Source organism: Desmodus rotundus, chromosome 1, assembly GCF_022682495.2.
Source record: "Desmodus rotundus isolate HL8 chromosome 1, HLdesRot8A.1, whole genome shotgun sequence".
NCBI classification, from domain to species: Eukaryota; Metazoa; Chordata; class Mammalia; order Chiroptera; family Phyllostomidae; genus Desmodus; species Desmodus rotundus.
In genome coordinates, this window is record NC_071387.1 from 198,923,623 (window position 1) to 198,941,721 (window position 18,099).

Consider the following 18,099-nt stretch of genomic DNA (forward strand, 5'->3'; position numbering starts at 1 on the left):
GGCCACGTGTGCTTATGAATGGCAGATCTCTTGCCTACAACATCCCTCTGGATAACCTATTAACCCTCCATGAAGCCATCCATATCTTTATTAATTTATTACTGATTTATGACTTATAGCTGCATCTATAATTCATAAATGTTATTCTGGGATTTAACTGTGAACTGTCTTACACTATTACTTAATTTCTTTTTTATGAACTTCCAGAAGCAAGAAGTTATTTTTGGTATATTCTTTCATGTTCCCCATAATGTCTATCAAAATATAAAATACAAAACAAAATATAAAATATAACTAGGTGCTAAGTAAAGACCTATTAAACCAAATAACCATGAACATCCTTTGGTTATTGGCCTATGAGGTCAACTGTCAGAAAAGCAGCATATTGTAATGTAAATAGCACAGGCTCTAGAGTCATAAAAAGCAGATTTCAAATCCCGGTTCTACAGCTTCTTAGCTGGGAAACACCGAAATTGTCCTCTGTTTGCTTTAGTTTCCTTAGTTGTAAAATGGGGAAACCTCACAAGATTATTGTGGCAATTGAATCAGAGAGCTTTATACTTTATCGCACATAGTAAGTGTTCATTAAATTTTAGTTCCTTACTGAGTCCTCGTGCTATAGCTAATTACTGTCATTGCGAAGTAAAGAAGAGGCAGAGGTATCATTTGGGTAGGCCAGTTGGCTATGGCATGTACAAGGGAGTCTCAGTAAGAATGACAGCTGATTTACCAGAAACAGTGGAGGGCGGAAGGCAGCGGGATGATAGTAAATGTGCGGGGAATTTTACATCAAGTGAAGTAATCTTTCAAAAAAGAAAGCAAAATAAAGACATTCCGAGAGATACAAAAACAGAGAGACTTTGACATGAGCAGGCTCATCCTCCAAGAATACTAAGTTTTTTAGGCTGAAAGAAAGTGACCCCAGATGACAATTTTATTTCATATAGAAAAAACAAAGAGTGTCAGTAAAGGTAATGATGTAACTATAAAAGACAGCATGATTGCATAGTCTCCTCCTTTTAGGTAATTTAAAAAACTTTATAAACCAATGTGCATGTTGTTGAGTCTGTAACATAAAGAAGTATAATTTTTGGCAAGAGGAGGTAGATGTGAACGAAGCTGTATGGGGATAAGGAAATGATACCAGATGGTAATGTGAATTCTTAGGAACAAATGAAGAAAAACACAAATGGTAAACTAAAAGGTTAAGATACCTATATAAATATATACTCTTTTTTTTCAGCTTCTCTAATGGACATACTTAGACAAAGTAATCATTGTAATAATGGATTGTAGGGTTTGTAACATATATAGAGGGAATAGGTATAGCCATAATGGCAACAAAAGGGAAAAAGAGACAAGAGCTATATACAGCAATGTTCCTATACCCCACTGGAATTCAGTTAGTATAAATCTGAAGTAGAGTCTGATAAGGTAAGATGTATATGGTAAACATTGGAAGAATCATTTAAAAACTCATAAAAATATAGTACAATGACTAAAGGAATTAACATGTACAAAATAAATATTAATTTAATTAAAGGAAAGTAGTAAGAGAGGAATAAAGGAACAAAAAAGACATGAGACATAAAAAAATAAAAATAAAGTGTCAAACATAAATGCAACTATATCAATAATAGCATTAAATGTAAGTGGATAAAATACTTTAATCAAAATGCATAGATAGACTGGATAAACTAACAAGATCCTAATATATGCTGTCTACACTTTGGATTAACAGATATAAATAGGTTGAAAGTAAAAGAGTGGGAAAATACAGGGTCTAGCAGAAGTAACGCCTGTGTGAGTGTGGTTGGTAGGGTAATAATATGGGTGTAATAATTTATAGTTTTAATTGAACATTTCCCCTAAAATGTCATATGGTGTGCTTGAGTGTGGTATTGTTATGTTACAGAATTACATGCTTATGATTTTGTAATAAAAGATTTTATAATAAAAAATGGATGTTATTTGTGCTGGACCTTGTATGTCATGCAAATAGGAAACAGAAGAATACTGGAATTATATCAATTCCAACTCCAGAATACTGGAATTTAATACTGGAATTAAATACTGGAACTAACATCAGAAACAGTAGACTTTAAAATAAAAAGTTACTCGAGAGAGGGGAATATTTTGTAATGATAAAAAGGGTCAGTTATTCAGGATTAGATAACAATTATAAGCATATATAATCCAATATGCTTCATATTTGCAATAACAGAACCCTAAATACATAAAGCAAAAATGGACAGAATTGAAGGAAAAAGAAAATTTCACAATAGTTAGGTATTTAAATATTCAACTTTTCAATAATGGATAGAACAATTAGGTAGATAATCAATAAGAAAATAGATGATTCAAACAACTAAAATTAATAGCCATCTATAGAACATTCCACCAAACAACAGCAGAATACACATTCTTGAGTGCACATGGAACATTCTCTAGGATATAACATACACTAGCCCATAGACCATGCCTCAATAAATTTGAAGAGGATAAAAAGAGTTGGAATCATACAAAGTATGTTCTCTAACCACAATGAGGTAAAATTAGAAATCAAAAACAGAAAGAAATTCAGAAAGTTCACAAATATGTGCAAATTAAACAACACACTCCTAAATAACAAATGGGCAAAGAAGAAATCATAATGGGGATTTAAAAATACGTTGAGAAAGCCCTGGCTGGTGTGGCTCAGTGGATTGGGCGTGGGTCACCAGTTCCATTCCCAGTCAGGGCACATGCCTGCATTGCTGGCAAGGTCCCCAGTTGGGGGCGCACAAGAGGCAACCATACATTAATGTTTCTCACCCTCTCTTTCTCCCTCCCTTCCCCTCTGTCTAAAAATAAATAAATAAAATCTTTTAAAAAGTACTTTGAGATGAATGAAAACAAAGATAAAACATAACCAAATTCAGGAAATACAGCTAAACAACACTTACAGGGAAATTTTTATTGGTAAGTGTATACATTTGAAAGATCTAAATTATTATATAACATAATTTTCCACCTAAGACACTGGTAAACAGAAGAGCCAATTAAATCTAAAGCACAAAGAAGGAAGTAAATAATGATTAGAGTAGAAATAAATAAAATACAGAATTGATAGGGATATAGGATTATTTCTCTGCTACATTAGACAGATAATTTGGTCTGAAAGGGACAGCATCCACGGGAAACCCAAGATGAGTTTAATAGGTCCAGCTATATTAAACGCATGTAAACCCAGGAAGTGAGGGGGAAAGTTACACATTTTAAATCTCATAACATTTCTGGAATGTCCTAGCTTCTGGCTCAGTATTCTCTTTTCACTCAGTCTCCTCTCCCCTTCAGCATTTTCTTCACAGAAAGTGTAATTTAAGAACCTGTTGGAAACTAGCATATTAAAATAGCTCCATTTTTTCCCCCTTCAATGATAGCACTTCGGGGGAAAGAATTAAAGTTATCCTGAAGGCTCCCCCCTGGGAGTGCTCTGCGTTCCAGACTAGTTACTAAACCTTGGTTGTGAACCGAAAGCCTCCCCATCTCTTGGACAGCTTTTCTTCTCTCAGGGCAGTTTTTCCTGCATCAACAAACATTTACAGAGAAACAGTTTCCAGCTGCATGTTAGGTACTTCCTTAAGAATTCAAAGATATATGGTCTCTATTCTTGGGAACTTGATACCTGACCTACACATTAAACAATGTAATAAGCACTATAATAGAGGAGTGTAGAGAATTCTACAAGGTCATAGAACAACATTAAATTCTGTGACAATGGGGCAGTGAAATGAGGGAAGGTAAGACTGAGCTAGCCCACAGAGCATTTACAGGGTACTGATGTATACAGGCAGGAAAAAAGGCCTCTGGGCGAGGCTGTAGTCTCTACAAAGGCACTTGGGAGGAAAAAACCAAAATGTGCTGGAGGCATAGTGAGGAGTTCAGCATGATTGAAGTACATGATTGACTAGAAGAACAGAAGGGGAAAACTAGAGATACCATTTTAAAAAGTAGAAATGAGCCAGCCAGAAATATTTTGGATATAATGCCTATCTGGGGAAAAATACAGTCTCTGATCCCTCACTGCTTTCTGAGAAGGATAGAGACGACAACAAAAGGGTCTTTATTATTTTGCTGGATGAGATGATGAGTGTGGTTAGGCATGTTTGGTATATCTAGTCCTGGGGTAAAATAAAAAGCTCATAAGTGGTCTACAGCTAAAAAATAAGATGGGAAGAGAATGAAAATTGCGATGAGGATTTATTGAGCTGTTTGCCATATGGTAAATGACCTTGCCTCTCCTATGAAATTATAGGTAACTTCTACATTACTTGTTAAGAATTTGGGATGACAGGGTTATTTACTGAAGAAATCAAAGTGCTGAGTTCACCTATTCTTCGGGGTTGGTACTTCATGAAACCAGAAACTGTCAACATGAAAATCACATACTTATGCTAAGTGGTGTTGAGCCTGTAGGCAACCAGGACCATAGATTGTAAGCAGATAGGTAACATCACACTGGATTTTTAGGACTGGTACCTCTAGGTTAAAGGATATCAAACAATTGATGGTGTAGCAGAGATTATAAACTGCTCATCATAACCAGTGTTGTCATTTTTCCCTGTACCCTCAGCTATACTCACATTTTCTAGGCTCTTTTGCATCTAGATGTCACTGTATGATTGAATCAAACCAACAGAATGTGGGCAGGAATGATGGGCAGCACTGTGAGGCAGTCTGTTAGGTACTTCTTTCCTCATCATCTTTCCCAGCTGGTGGGGATGGAGATGGCCTGTGGGGTCATGTTGAAAGATGCAGGTAGAAAACAGAAAAGTTCCACCAGTCTTGGCCCCTGAATGACTATGTGGAAGGGGGCTCTCCACCTGCCCACTTGTAACAGTATAGTAATGTGAACAAGAAGTAAACATGTATTGTGTTTGAAACACTGTAAATTTGGGATAATCTTCTAATAGCTACTGGGCTACTCTAGTTAATACAGGTGTGAAAAATCATAGGAAGTTTTAGAAACAATCCAAGGAGGTGGGATGAAAACTTGAACTGAAGCAGCAACAGAAGAAACAGAAAGAAGACGCTGGCAGTTCGAGGCCTAACCGTTTCTCACGTTATTCATTAGTCAGGTATTGCTGCAATAATGTCACGTAACAAATAACCCCCCAATTCAATGAATTACAACAACAGACATTTATTTTTCTTACTCACCATTGGTAGATCAGTTGGGGTTTGGCTGACAGCTGTTGGGCTCAGGTGGGTTTTTGTCTTTGAATTGCCAGGTGGTTCATGTCCGTCTCAGATGCTTCAGTGAACTGGGACAGAAGCACAGAAAAGTAAAAAGAAACACATGATTTCTCTTAGGGTCTAGTTTAGAACTAGCACTTAATCACTTCTGCCCCTATTTCATAATAAAAGCAAGTCACATGACCAAGCCCAGCATCAGTGAGCCAAGTAAGTACAATCCTGCCATGGAGGAGGACAGGGTTCACGGCAAGGGGAAAGGATTTAGGGCGAATCCTTGTGAACAGAAAAACAAAGTCCCCAGAGTGTATCTCAGAATTCTTCTACTTTGTGAAGGTTTTCACGATTAGTCCAACCTACCTCATTCATTTTATATGTTATCAGTTATTGCATTTCTCAGCTCATTTTATAGAAATTTCCTTCATTCTATTGACTTAAGGGGTTGAGAAGACTGCCATGTAACTAGACATAGAAGTGACTGGGTAATGGGCTTAACACAAACAGTTTTCTAACATCTTCTCAAAGCAAAAAACACTGCTCCTTGTTTTGTGTGGCTACACTAGGCAAGGGGAGGATGGGGGAGCTGTGCTCCAGTGCATGGTGAACTTAAGAGTACATGAATGATAAAGTCAGGATGGATTAAGTGAGTGCCACTCTTGGGATAGGGGGTTCGTACTGGATTAAGTGCACAAAGAAAGTTATCAGCAGGTGTTCTGAAACTACGAAGAAATCCTGATTCTAAAGAGTGAATATATAATTATGAGTTTTGTGATTTAAAGGCAATATGTTTAGAGTGTGCACTTGCCAAGGTGGAAAGCCAGTGGGGCTCTTTCCTGGGAACATGAGGGGGGGAACTTGATGTTATTTCATATGTTGGGCCAAGACAGAGAAGGGACAAAGGAGCCTTACCACCTCTACCCAGCCCCATGTAACTGTAAATGGATGGTCTGAGAGAGAAAGGCAATACAAATAGATGCCACACTGCCAGTAATAACAGAACCCAAGAGAGGCCCCAGTCTGGAACCCACACAGCAACACCACATGGTCAGAATCCCAGATGAATCTAAAACAGAAGCATATGTCTAGAATTCTTAACAAAAGTAAGCATAATACCAGTAGTTTCTTTTAAAAATTACATACAGCTTATGTAAGTCCTAATCATACAGAACAGATTTAATACATGTTGTAACATATCAATAAAATAAAATAAATTAATCAAAACCCATCAAAAACCATTCGATTAGCCCTACACGCAGCTATCTTAATATTTCATTATCACCTAATTTAAAAATTTTCCAATTACACTGCCCAACTACATTATTGATCTGGGTCTCCATATGAGTATCAAATACTTTTTACTGTTTCCCTCAATATGAAATCCACCTATCTAAAGGTTCCAAGGAAGTATTTCAGAATATTACAATAAGATTAAAACAATTACTTACAATTAATTTTAACTGTTAACATTTAGCTTAAATATTATAACAAAGAAAATGAAATTAGGTAAGGTAGCTATGACACATATATACTTTGTGTAATATGTATTCTTTGTATGTTGTGCATATTTTGTATTTGTATACTAGCCTTTACATATAAAACCTTCCTGTAAGCAAAGGAAGAAGAGAGCACATCAGTAGAAACATGGGTAAAGATGCTGACAGGCCACTGATGAAAGAAATAAGATGAGCAGTAAATAGAAGTTTAACCCCATTAGTAATAAGAAGAAAATGATTTTGGAAGTGAAATTACATTTTTTTACTTTATAAATAATATTGAATTTCACAAGGGTTTAGGAAATCAGGCATACACTGCTGAGGGTAGTTTATATAGATCCTCTTTGATTAGCCAATTTTACTTTCAGTAAGTTAAAGAAAATAATTTTGGTTAGAAATGAAGAATCAGCAATAAGCATGTTCACCGTAGTGCTCTTCTTTTAATAGAACAAAAACGGAGAAATAACATGTATCCAACAATAATTGATTAGATAAGTTACATTGTGTGTGTGCATATATATGTACATATATATATGAAAAGAGATTCACCCCACATTTTTAAATGGGGTAAATAATTTCAAAACAGTATTACAGTATGACACCATTTAAAAATTAAAAAGTAGAAGACACATTAAAATATTAAAACCTACAATATATAGGATATGGAAATATAGATGGTTCAAATTTTCTTTTTTTGCTTACAAAAGTTTTAAATATTATATAACGTACTTCACCTTTATACCACTAGCAATAACCTAAATGTCATTTTTAAAAACCAACAAAAAACCCACAAAAAAGATGTCTAAAAAACAATCTAAAAGGTGATTTCACAAATCATTCTGAGCAGTGAAATAAGGACATAATCTCTAAAAATTACCATCTTAAAAGAACAACCTTTATTCAAAAGCATAAAGTCTGAGATGACAAATAAGATTATATTACTTGAGAATCAAAATTTCTGTCTAATTGTCTAGATGATTAAAAGCTAGATGTTGATGAGGTGCAGTAGTTTCTTTGCTGAAGAAAAAAAAATCACACTGGTTATGACGTCAGAAAAATAGTTCAGAAGGCAGGGGATCCCTAGAAATGTGTTTACATTTAAAATTACATAAATACATTTTTTGCCTGAATGCATCTATTAAGTTTGGTCCCTGCTGTCTACCTCCAGAAAAAATGGTCGAAGCCTGCCAGAATCAGTCGAGCACTGTTGCTTTCAAAGGTGGAACAAATAATGTTTGCAAATGGGGATTATGCCATATATTTGCATCATGCTTTACCAATGACAAAGCACTTTTATATACATTTCATATCCCCAAAGCAATTTTTCTTTTAAGCCTGAAACTATAAGGAAGAATAAGAAGAAAGAATAACAGATTTCAACCAGTGCTTATTTTCAATATCACAGGTATCTGTGAATGTTTACTGACTATTTTCTGCAGATAAGATACATTAAAGAGAAATACCTCCTCCTGGACTCATTCTTCTGTGTGAACTAAAATTCCACCTTTAGTCTTCTGGGCAAGGCTCCATCACTGCATCTTATTACAATTATTTTCTACAGGTGTGGACAAAAGTAGGTTTAGTGTTGTTCATATGAAAAATAATACAGTTATTAATAATACAAGAATAAATTCTATTTCACATACTGTTGGGAACCACCCTGCCTGGTTTCAGAAGCGGTAACCCCCCATGGTTAAGACTAAGTCAGAAACCTTGGGACCATAAGCCATTAAGGAGACAAAGCTTATCTCCCTGGCAGGGGCACCACCTCTGCCCACTTTACTTCACCCTCCTTGGCCCTGAGCTTGACCAGTTAGCCAGTGATGGGTAAGATCCTCAAGGGAGGGATGACCTAAGACAGGCATGATAATGAAGAGGCCCACAGGGAAGGACTCTGGGGGGTCTATAGAAAAAGGAGGTGATGGACCCTCTCCCCTCAGCTTTGACACAGCCTGAGTCCTCATTCTGTCTGCAAGAAGTCTCCTAATCTCTTGGCTGCCTTACTTCCCCTGCTTGACTTAAACCTGAAACAATGACAGAGGGTGGTGCAGTCCTGTGCTGGAAAGGGCGGATTCCCCAGGGGCAATCAGGCCTAAGAAAGAATACATAAAACTCTGTGAAACCTGCTTTGCTAATACCCTCAGTTTAAACGATAAGGGTCCAAGCCTGAAATAAGTTTGTTTCCCAAAATCTTATAGCCCTTTAACTAACTGACCCTAACTCAGAATAAGCCCTCAGAGTTCTTTGTATGTTATCTATTGGTTTGATCCTTACTGCCTGACAATGATTGATGAGCTTCACCTGTATTCCTGTGCAGATGAACCCAATAAAAGCCCATTGAGGAAAAGGCTCTTGGCCCTTCTCCTTTGAGAGATTGGCCACCTTCCTTCCCCAAGCAGATCATGTCTTGGTAGACTTATTCTCATCTGTGGTGGCTGGGAGGGCTCTGTGGGCGGAGCCCCCCCCAACATGCTTACAACTGCCTTTTGCCCCACCTCTGTATTTCCTCTCCTAGACTACAAGCTCTGTAATAAATAAACAAATACATTCTTCCTTGCTTTATTTATTTTACCTTTAGAGGAAGGGGGAGGCAGAGAGACAGACAGAAAGGTCAATTTGTTGTTTTGTTGCTCCATGCATGTATGCACTCACTGATAGATTCTTGCATGTGCCCTGACCAAGGGTTGAACCTGCAACCCTGATGTACTGAGATGATATTCTAAATGACTGAGCTACCTGGCCAGGGTGAAGTCTTATTCATGTTTGTTTCTTAACACTTAGCAGAGTACCTGGCCCATAGTAAGTACAAAAAACAATGTTTTTCTGAATGCTGAGTGAATACCACTTATTTAAAAAAGTTAAATCAATGTTTTCTATATAATATATTAATTATATCTCAAGAAAGCTGGGAGAGAAGTATTTAGCAAATATTATTGAATTGATTTGGTAATTAATTGGCATTTCTTTTCTACTCTTTTGCACAATGTTCCAGGTCCTAGCAAGGATATGACAACAAAGGCCAGCAGAAAAGCTTTCACCACCATAAACACAGGAACATTTTAATAGGATCTCTCTTTCTGTTTTACAAGATTCACTTTTTCCACTGTTGGCATGTGTGCATGGACAACTATTTCAACCCTACAGCCCCCGATCCTCGAAAGATGGGCTGTGTTTTCTCTCTGGTGTTGAATGTCAGCCCTGCACATCCTTTCTAACTGCTTACTATAAAACGTCTCCATAGGTTCATTTGCCAATGTAGGTAGTCAAAGTTGTCCTCATCAGCGCCATAAGCTCCTTTCATTCATGATCTTTCTCTTGCCTAGAGGATTATAACCCACATTTATATGAGAATCCCAAATTCTTCGAGAACTGTGTGAATTTAGAATAACTAATTTCTAAGATGTGACAAGTTTAGAGGCAAGATTATCAGCTAAGGGAGATTGTAGCCACTTCTCTCATGCCCAAATTTTACTTCAGCTTAAACAAAAGGTGTTGATTCAATGGAAAATTCTCTAGCCATTAGCAATCATTTGGGTTTGTTGAATGATTTTCATGTCTTTTCTGAGGAACAATTTTTAATAAAGAAATATCCAAACCCTAATTATTCAATCTATGGAGACTATGAAAGGGGAGGCCCACTCTATCAAATTTGTAGGTGTGTCCAAGGTAGGTTGAACTTCTTTAAAGTCAAATACCCACATTTTAAAACAGTTGTAATCGAGCTGCTATTCATCTCTGTCTCACAAATGAGAGAAATAAATTCTTCTAATTCCTTTGGTAGGAAGCTCAAGCACATAACACAATATTCAAGAGATTTCTTTACAGAAACAAAGTTTGCAATTTGAATAAATCCCCTATGGCCAGCCTGCTCTGATCAGAGGCAGGTGGGAACTTTTAACACTCTCTGGTGACTCTTCTGATTTTGGGAGGAAAGTCTCCCCAGACTAGCTGAAAACATAACCTCAGTCATCTATAAAAAGATTTGTCTTGTGTGTATTTCATGTTACATATTCCCAAGGGACAGAGAATTCATGTCTCTGGACAAAACTATGAAAAGCCAATTCTTCCCTTTTAGAAGATGTGGTACTTGTATCTGATGTAAATATGAATTAAGATTGTAACCTAATTGCACAGATTAAATACATCTATTAGATATAGAAAATTTATTTCTCTTCTGACTTCATATAAATACTCCAGAAAAAAGACTTAAAAAAAAATCAAACGAACTACTTGCTACAGTAATTCAATCTTAAATGGAATGTGTTATGTTCAAGAACTGCTGCTTTCTTGTTCAGTGCAGAGTGTAGCATAAGGAAGGGGACGTCAAGTATGATCTTTTCCATGAAGTAGTCTACTGTGGACCATGGCCGTCCTCCAAATTATTTAAGGAAAAAAAACCCTAATGAGCTAACACTGGGGGAAGGCTGTTTCCATGGCAATTGAACTATCAGAAAACCCAAAGAACAGAGATTCTTTCTGTAGCTAGTTTACGTAGTTCCATTTTTAACTCATTGCTGCTGGCAGTCAGAATCAACACAAGTTCGAGCTATCCAAGTAAATATTTATTTTCTAAAACACTGAGAAATAAATCATGATCCAGTTATTATTTCTTGAAAAAATGGTCATTACTGATGAGAGAGGGGAAGAAAAAAGAAGAGATGAGAGACATGTTTATGAAGAGTTTTGGGCGGAGGGCAATGAAAATTAGAGAAGACACCACATGACTCCTTGGTTGCGTTTAACAAACACATACTGACTGTCAACTATTTAGGGAACAGAAAGGTGAGCAGGAAAGCTGCTCTAAACCTCAAGAAACTCGCAGCCTACCACAGGAGGCCATCACGTGTAGAGAAAATTCCTATACCCTCTTGTAAAGTCTACCATAGGATGTAATCAGGGCCCCGGGGAGCACTGAAGAGGGGCACTAATCCCACTTGGAGTGGGGCTGGGAGTTGCCAGAGAGGAAAACCTATGTAGGCGTTAGAGGATGGGTAAGTGCCAGGTAGATGAATCAGTAAGTGGACAGGTCACCGTAGGGATCAGGATAGATGTGCGCAAAGGGGAAGCAGAATGGTTGGTATGGGGAAGAACTCCAAGTACCTAGTTTTGACTAAAGCAGTTAGTTATTACTGTGGCAAATGTGAAAAATCCGTCAGAAATGAGATTGGACAGAAAGTGGAAGAAAGAAGATCTGTGACTTTGGATTTTATCTAGATGAAGTCTGTACAGGGTGTCATTACCTTTCTTGGCAACGACAACGTATGAAATGACAGTGACAACTATAGCTGCCTTTTATTAATACTTTCCACGTAAGGGGCACAGAATTAGCATTTTTATGTAAGATTAGCTACTTTAACATTTATCTAACCTTTCCATCTTCTCCGGGCCTTAAATGCAGTGAAATGCCAGGAGCTGCAGCAGTCTGTCACCCTGAGGTGAAAGCGCTGGGCGGTGGCCAGGCGAATGGCAGGAAAGACAGCTGACATCGTCACGCTTCTGCACCCAAATCAGCAGCTGCTTACCACCAGCCTTCTGGATGGGTGCGAGAAAGGAGCCTATTGACACTTGGGAGTTTTGTTACATACAGCTATAAATACTCCCTTTTGATATATATGTTTTATAGAAGAAGAAAATAAATTTCAAAATCAGTAATGATTTGCCCAAGGGCATGCTTTTAGCAAATGGTAGAGTCAGGATTCCAAACCAAGTTCAACTTTAAAGCTTGGTCTCTTAAACATTTCAATATATTAGCACTTTTCCCTCACTCTTTTGTTTGAAAGCAGGTAAAGTAGAAGGGAAGGCCATTCCTAGATGAGGGAAAAAGGGTCTCCATGGGAAAGAAAAGGAAGTTTAAGAAATACAAGAGCTGAAAACTCAGTTTAATAACCCAACCTCGTTTTGGCCCCAAAGGGAAAATGAGACAAAACTGAACAGAGGAATATCCTCTCCCCCCCACTCCAGAGTGTCCCCTCCCATACATCCGAAGACTTCCTGACAAATTCCCCTCCGTTCTTCTCTCAATGAGGAACATGTGACTGCTAGCTTAAGGTACTGTGCTTCTCTGGGAATTATACAACGTGATGAGCATGTTAGCAGTGTCTTATACTCAGGACACAAACTGCAACCTTGATGCTTAAGTTGTTAATGAATTCAAACATTTACTGAATTTTTATTATTTTACAGTGAAGAAAGAAGAACTTAGGAAGTTGGTGGAGGAAGAGAAAAACTTTCTATCACCACACATACATAGATTTTTGTCCAGCTATTGTTAATATAATGAGAATGGTTCACATGACATCGATGTAACCTGGCAGCCAAGGAGAGTGGACTGGAATGCGCATATGTAAACAATGATGACTTCATTGTACTAGTCAGTGGGGGCAGTACACCCCACTGAGTGAGCATGTGTACTGTGTGGCTGTCACATTCAAAATGTCTGAGTGAGTGGAGAAACAAATCTGTATTGAATTTTGCGTTAAGCTTGAACATTCCTCCATGGAAACTGTTTGGATGATTCAGAAGACTTTCAGGGACGATGCAATGAGTGCAGCACAAATAAATGTGTGGCACAAACGCTTCAAAGAGGGTCGAGAATCTGTTAGAAAGTGATCCATGCTCTGGAAGGCCTGCAGAGTTTTATGGCAAAACATCAAATCATCCGGGTGACTCAGCCCCCTTACAGCCCAGATTTGGTGCCCTGTGACTTCTGGCTTTTCCCAGAAGTAAAATCACCTTTCAAAGATAATAGATTTCAGACTGTCAATGAGATTCAGGAAAATACGATGGAGCAGCTAGCTGATGGTGATTCCAACAAAGGATTTTGCAGAGTGTTTTGAACAGTGGAAGAAATGCTGGGAGAACTGTGGGAAGTCCTAAGGTACCTACTCTGAAGGGGACTGAGGCATCATTTTCCTATATATGCTGTTTCTTGTGTCTTGTATCTTCATCAATAAATGTTTCTATTTTTCATAGTATGTGGCTGGATACTTTCTGGACAGACCAATAGATTTATATATATGATATATTATTTATATATTATTTACATAAATATAAATATGTTTATATTTTAAGCATATTTTATATTTTAAATATAAATAACTATATTTATAATATAAATATAATATAAAATATAATTAACTTTATATAGATCCATGTATATAAATATATATATATTTATATTTATATTTATTTACCCTACGACTCCTTTGGTGAATTGACCACAGCTTGCTGGGCCAACTACTTTGTGCCATGCAGGGAGTTCTAATTCCCGAGATACATGGCAAAAATTGATTTAAATGATGGTGGTTAAGAGTGCAGGCACTAGTGTCAACTGTCTGGATTGGAATCTCCACGACTTTCCAATTATGTAACCTTGGGAAAGTGACCTAATCTCCCTGTGCTTCAGCTGCCACCTCTTTGAGATGGAGCGTAAGAGTGGTGCCTACCTCACAGGGTTGTTGGGGTGGGGTGAGGAAGATAACCCATTTAAAGAGCTTAGACATCCCTGGTATATAATAGGCACGCAAGAAATATTAGCTAATATCATTTTGTTTGTCTTTGGAATATCCAGCTGCCCTTTGTCTCATCTTCCAAATCCTCTCCCCCTTCATACATCTGGTACTCAAGTGATTTACTCTTCTTGCCAATCTCCATCAAGAAAAGTTGCTTTTACAATGCATTTAAGGTACAATGCATTAAAACTAGTGGGGAGAGGGGTCTATAGGAGCTACTATAAAGGACACAAGGACAAAATCAAGGGGGAGGGTAGAGGTGGGGGAGGGAGGTGGGACTGGCTGGGGTGGGGTGGAGGGAAGGGGAGAAAATGCAGACAATTGTAACTGAATAAAAATAAATTAATTAAAAGAAAAAAATACCTTAAAAAATAAACAAAACTCTAATGCCTCACCTGGGGGCATATTAAGTATAAAATGCCTTACCTAGGGGGCATATGTACCTTACACTTCATCTCTAACTGTGGAATGAGTTGTCTACCTGCATATACCAGTAAGTAGTTAGGAAATTATATTGCGGGGGAAGACACTCTTTGCAGCATTCTTGAAATCACAACAGGTAGACAGTTTTCTAGTTGAGGGTCAGTACAGCTCCAGTTTGAGTCATCATTGGAGAGTCAGTAGAGTATTTCAAACTGCAGTAAAAGAGATCACTAAACTACGACATCATCTCTGTGATTCCAGCACGGCTACCGACAGTTGGATGTTGTAAGATATGCCTTGACCTACCTGTGCATAGATTTTTCCTTTACTTAATTGCTTTTCCAGAGTGACAGAAAGAGCCAAAAGGTTGGCAGCTATGACACCTGCCTTGCATTTGTAAATTCCAATAACAGCGTAAGACAGTGTCTCACTCTTCACCAGACTTGGCAAGGGCCTGAGCAAATACCAGGGATGTTTTCACACACATATGCCCTGGGCTCCCAGCACCCGGCTCTACTTCATTACAAGGAAAACCCTATTCTTCAGAGAAGGGTGCCCGCCACATCTTGAAGGACGAGGTAAACATTTTTTTGAACCACCAAGTTAAATTTAACCTATGTTACATATACAGATGACACACTTACTTTTCACATGGGCTGCCAACTGTTATTTCAATTTGAGTCTTTTCAGAAATACTAGAGGAAAGAGTCCAAATGTATTTTATCAGAACAGTACATAAAAATTAAATTTCAGAATCATCCTTCCAAGAGGAAAATAATTATTACAGAAATAGTAAAGACCCTGACTCTTTTGAAAAAAAATATAATTACAGTGTAATAAAATCTCACAACCTTCTCACTAGCTTTAGGCCTAACAAATACAACTCAGTTTTGATGATAAAGCTTCGTTATAGCTTGGCTTTCTAGCTGCAATTTCAAAACTGGCTCAAATATCCACTTAAGGGCAATATGCAATATTACAGAGAATTCATTTAATAACAAGAAAAGATTATGGGGGCATATGGGGAAAACTGTAATTGAACAACAATAAAAAAATTAAAAAAAGTAATTCTCAACATCAATAAAAGAAGGACCTCATATGAAAAGGAAGGTGAACAAAATAAATATTGTTCTAGAAAGAGCAAGATTTGCTTCTGAAAATCTTATTGAGAGTCTTGTAACCACAAATTCCCATTATTACGTATTTTTTAGGTTTAACCTAAATAGTCCTGCATGGCCTACAGGATGAAAACCCTTCACAGTGCAGACGCGGCTTACCTCCCAACCCACCCTTCAGCCATTCACTCTCTGCCTTCTTGCGCGTAAAACTTCAGCCATGCTGGACAACTGGCAGTTCCTCAAACAGGCCACGCCCTTGGGCTTTTTCTCATGACTTTTTTCTGTCTAGAAGTCTTATCCTCATTTTGACTACCTGGTGAACTTGTATTCATCACACATTTTTATTAAAATATTATTTCCTCAATGTATATCAGGGGATGAGACTAACTTTACTCTTTAAGCATCTCACAGCATTGTGTACAGCATTTTATTACAATGGCTCTGATACTGTGTTGTAATTGTTGCTTCTGTGTGTATCTTGCAACTAGACTGTAAGTGACCTGAGTACCAGGGCCATATCCTTTCATCTTTACATTTTCTAACACTTGGTATCATATCTCACATATACCAGGTACATAACTGATATTTGTTAAATGAACTTTAGAGTTCTCATCAACCATATTTTGTCATGTATTAGGTGTGTTTATTATTTACATTTAAAAAGAATTATGAAGGGTCTGGGATTTTACCCTACTTATAAGGTCATAAGTTCACCCACCAGTCTCATAGATGCTGGTGGAAGAAGACAGGACCCCAGGACAGAGAAGAAGGACAGATTTACTCACAGCAATGGCAGTAGCCAGGGAACCAGCATTTTTGCAGTGGTTTCCCTTGCTTCAAGTCCCACAGAGGCAACACAAACAGGCCCAGGTGGATGCCCATGGATTGCATGAGAAGATGGAAACCTGACCTCAGGAAAGCCAAACCTTTTCTATTGGAAAGTAAACATGCCTGCCCTTTGCTCCAGAGTATGACACATGCCTCCCCAAGGCTACTCACTATGCAAACATTTTTGAAGAGAGAGTCTAGAACAAAAGAAGTCAGTTCTGCTTGCAAGATGTGCAGAAATATAACAGACGCAAGGAGAATTGTCCCCCAGAAACATTTATAAAAAAGAAAAACGTACTTCTAGGGACAGGATTCATTTAATTTCACTTAAAACTCAGAGGGAATCTCCTACAACATTGTGAGAATGTTGCAACTTAAATAAATTCATCAATGTACATCACTTTTTGTATCTCCCAATAATTACTTCGGACGAGTCTAGATTCTACTATAACTGTGGAAGAGATATTTACAGCTCCCTTAATATCCGCATGCTTCCATATTTCCCAGCACCATTGCAATTAGGTGGGCAAGCTTCTTTAACACTTTAATGCTTCTAAGAACAAACGAGAGGGCATGAGTTCGCCACTCCCTCACCTGTTTGCTATCGGAACCGTGGGGGCACCAACAGTGCAGTCGCTGCTTGTCACTCTAATGTCTGTTGGCGTGGGACTCGGAGTGAGTACGTGGATCCGAGCTCCTCTGCGGATCAGTGCTGGACATGTACCTCAGTGAGAAGTAACATTTTGTGTTAAGCCACTGAGACTTCAGTGTTAATCTGTTTTCACAATGTAGCATAGTGCCTCCCAAATAATATATCAGCTCTTTATCTTATGAGTGAAAGTATTTGAAAAACAAAGATTTTATTATTTTGAATTAATTCTAATAGACCATCCATTGATAGAATTAAATAAGCTTCCACTGAGCTATAAAAATTCTAATGAAATATAATTAACTTGTTTAAAACTATGGCCGCTTCTTTAGCAGACATCTTCCTTCAGTAAGAAGCCATCAGCACCAGTCTACAGGAGGTAGGAGAGGCTGTTGAAGACAGGACATCGTGAACATCAGTCACTCATAGGGTTGCCAGGAGGCAAAGCTGACTCAGCAGCACGTAAAAACGACGACTTTGAATAGTTGTTAACTCTGTAAAAGGTGTTGAAATGCCTAAGAAAAATGTTTCCCGGTACTACAAGAATTCTAACGTGAAATAATGAACAGTCTTCCTTTCCATTTGGTGAACAAACTACACAGGTAAAGCTCTCTGTTCTGAATCTATTCATAAACATGCCATTCAATTTTCATTCTTTCATGCACCAGGCCCCTCAATTAAGAAATTATTCTGTATGTTTATAAAATAAGGACCCATTAGTTTTTACCAGGAATGGATGTTGGAATTTGTGAAATGTATTCTCTGCATTTACTCAGATGATCATATAATTTTTATTTTTAAAATGTTAATGTGTTAAATTATACTTTATAATTTTCTTAACC

At 37.6% G+C, this 18,099-nt stretch overlaps 1 long non-coding RNA gene across 4 annotated transcripts in view; it reads right to left on the minus strand.

Annotated features, from left to right (window-relative positions):
• LOC139440383 (uncharacterized) overlaps positions 1 to 18,099 on the minus strand; it is a 238,925-nt gene that overhangs the window by 156,774 nt on the left and 64,052 nt on the right. For all 4 annotated transcript variants that reach the window (XR_011650602.1, XR_011650604.1, XR_011650601.1 and 1 more), the window contains one exon: positions 5,203 to 5,306. This is a non-coding gene — a long non-coding RNA (uncharacterized lncRNA). The remainder of the gene's footprint in view (positions 1 to 5,202; positions 5,307 to 18,099) is intronic.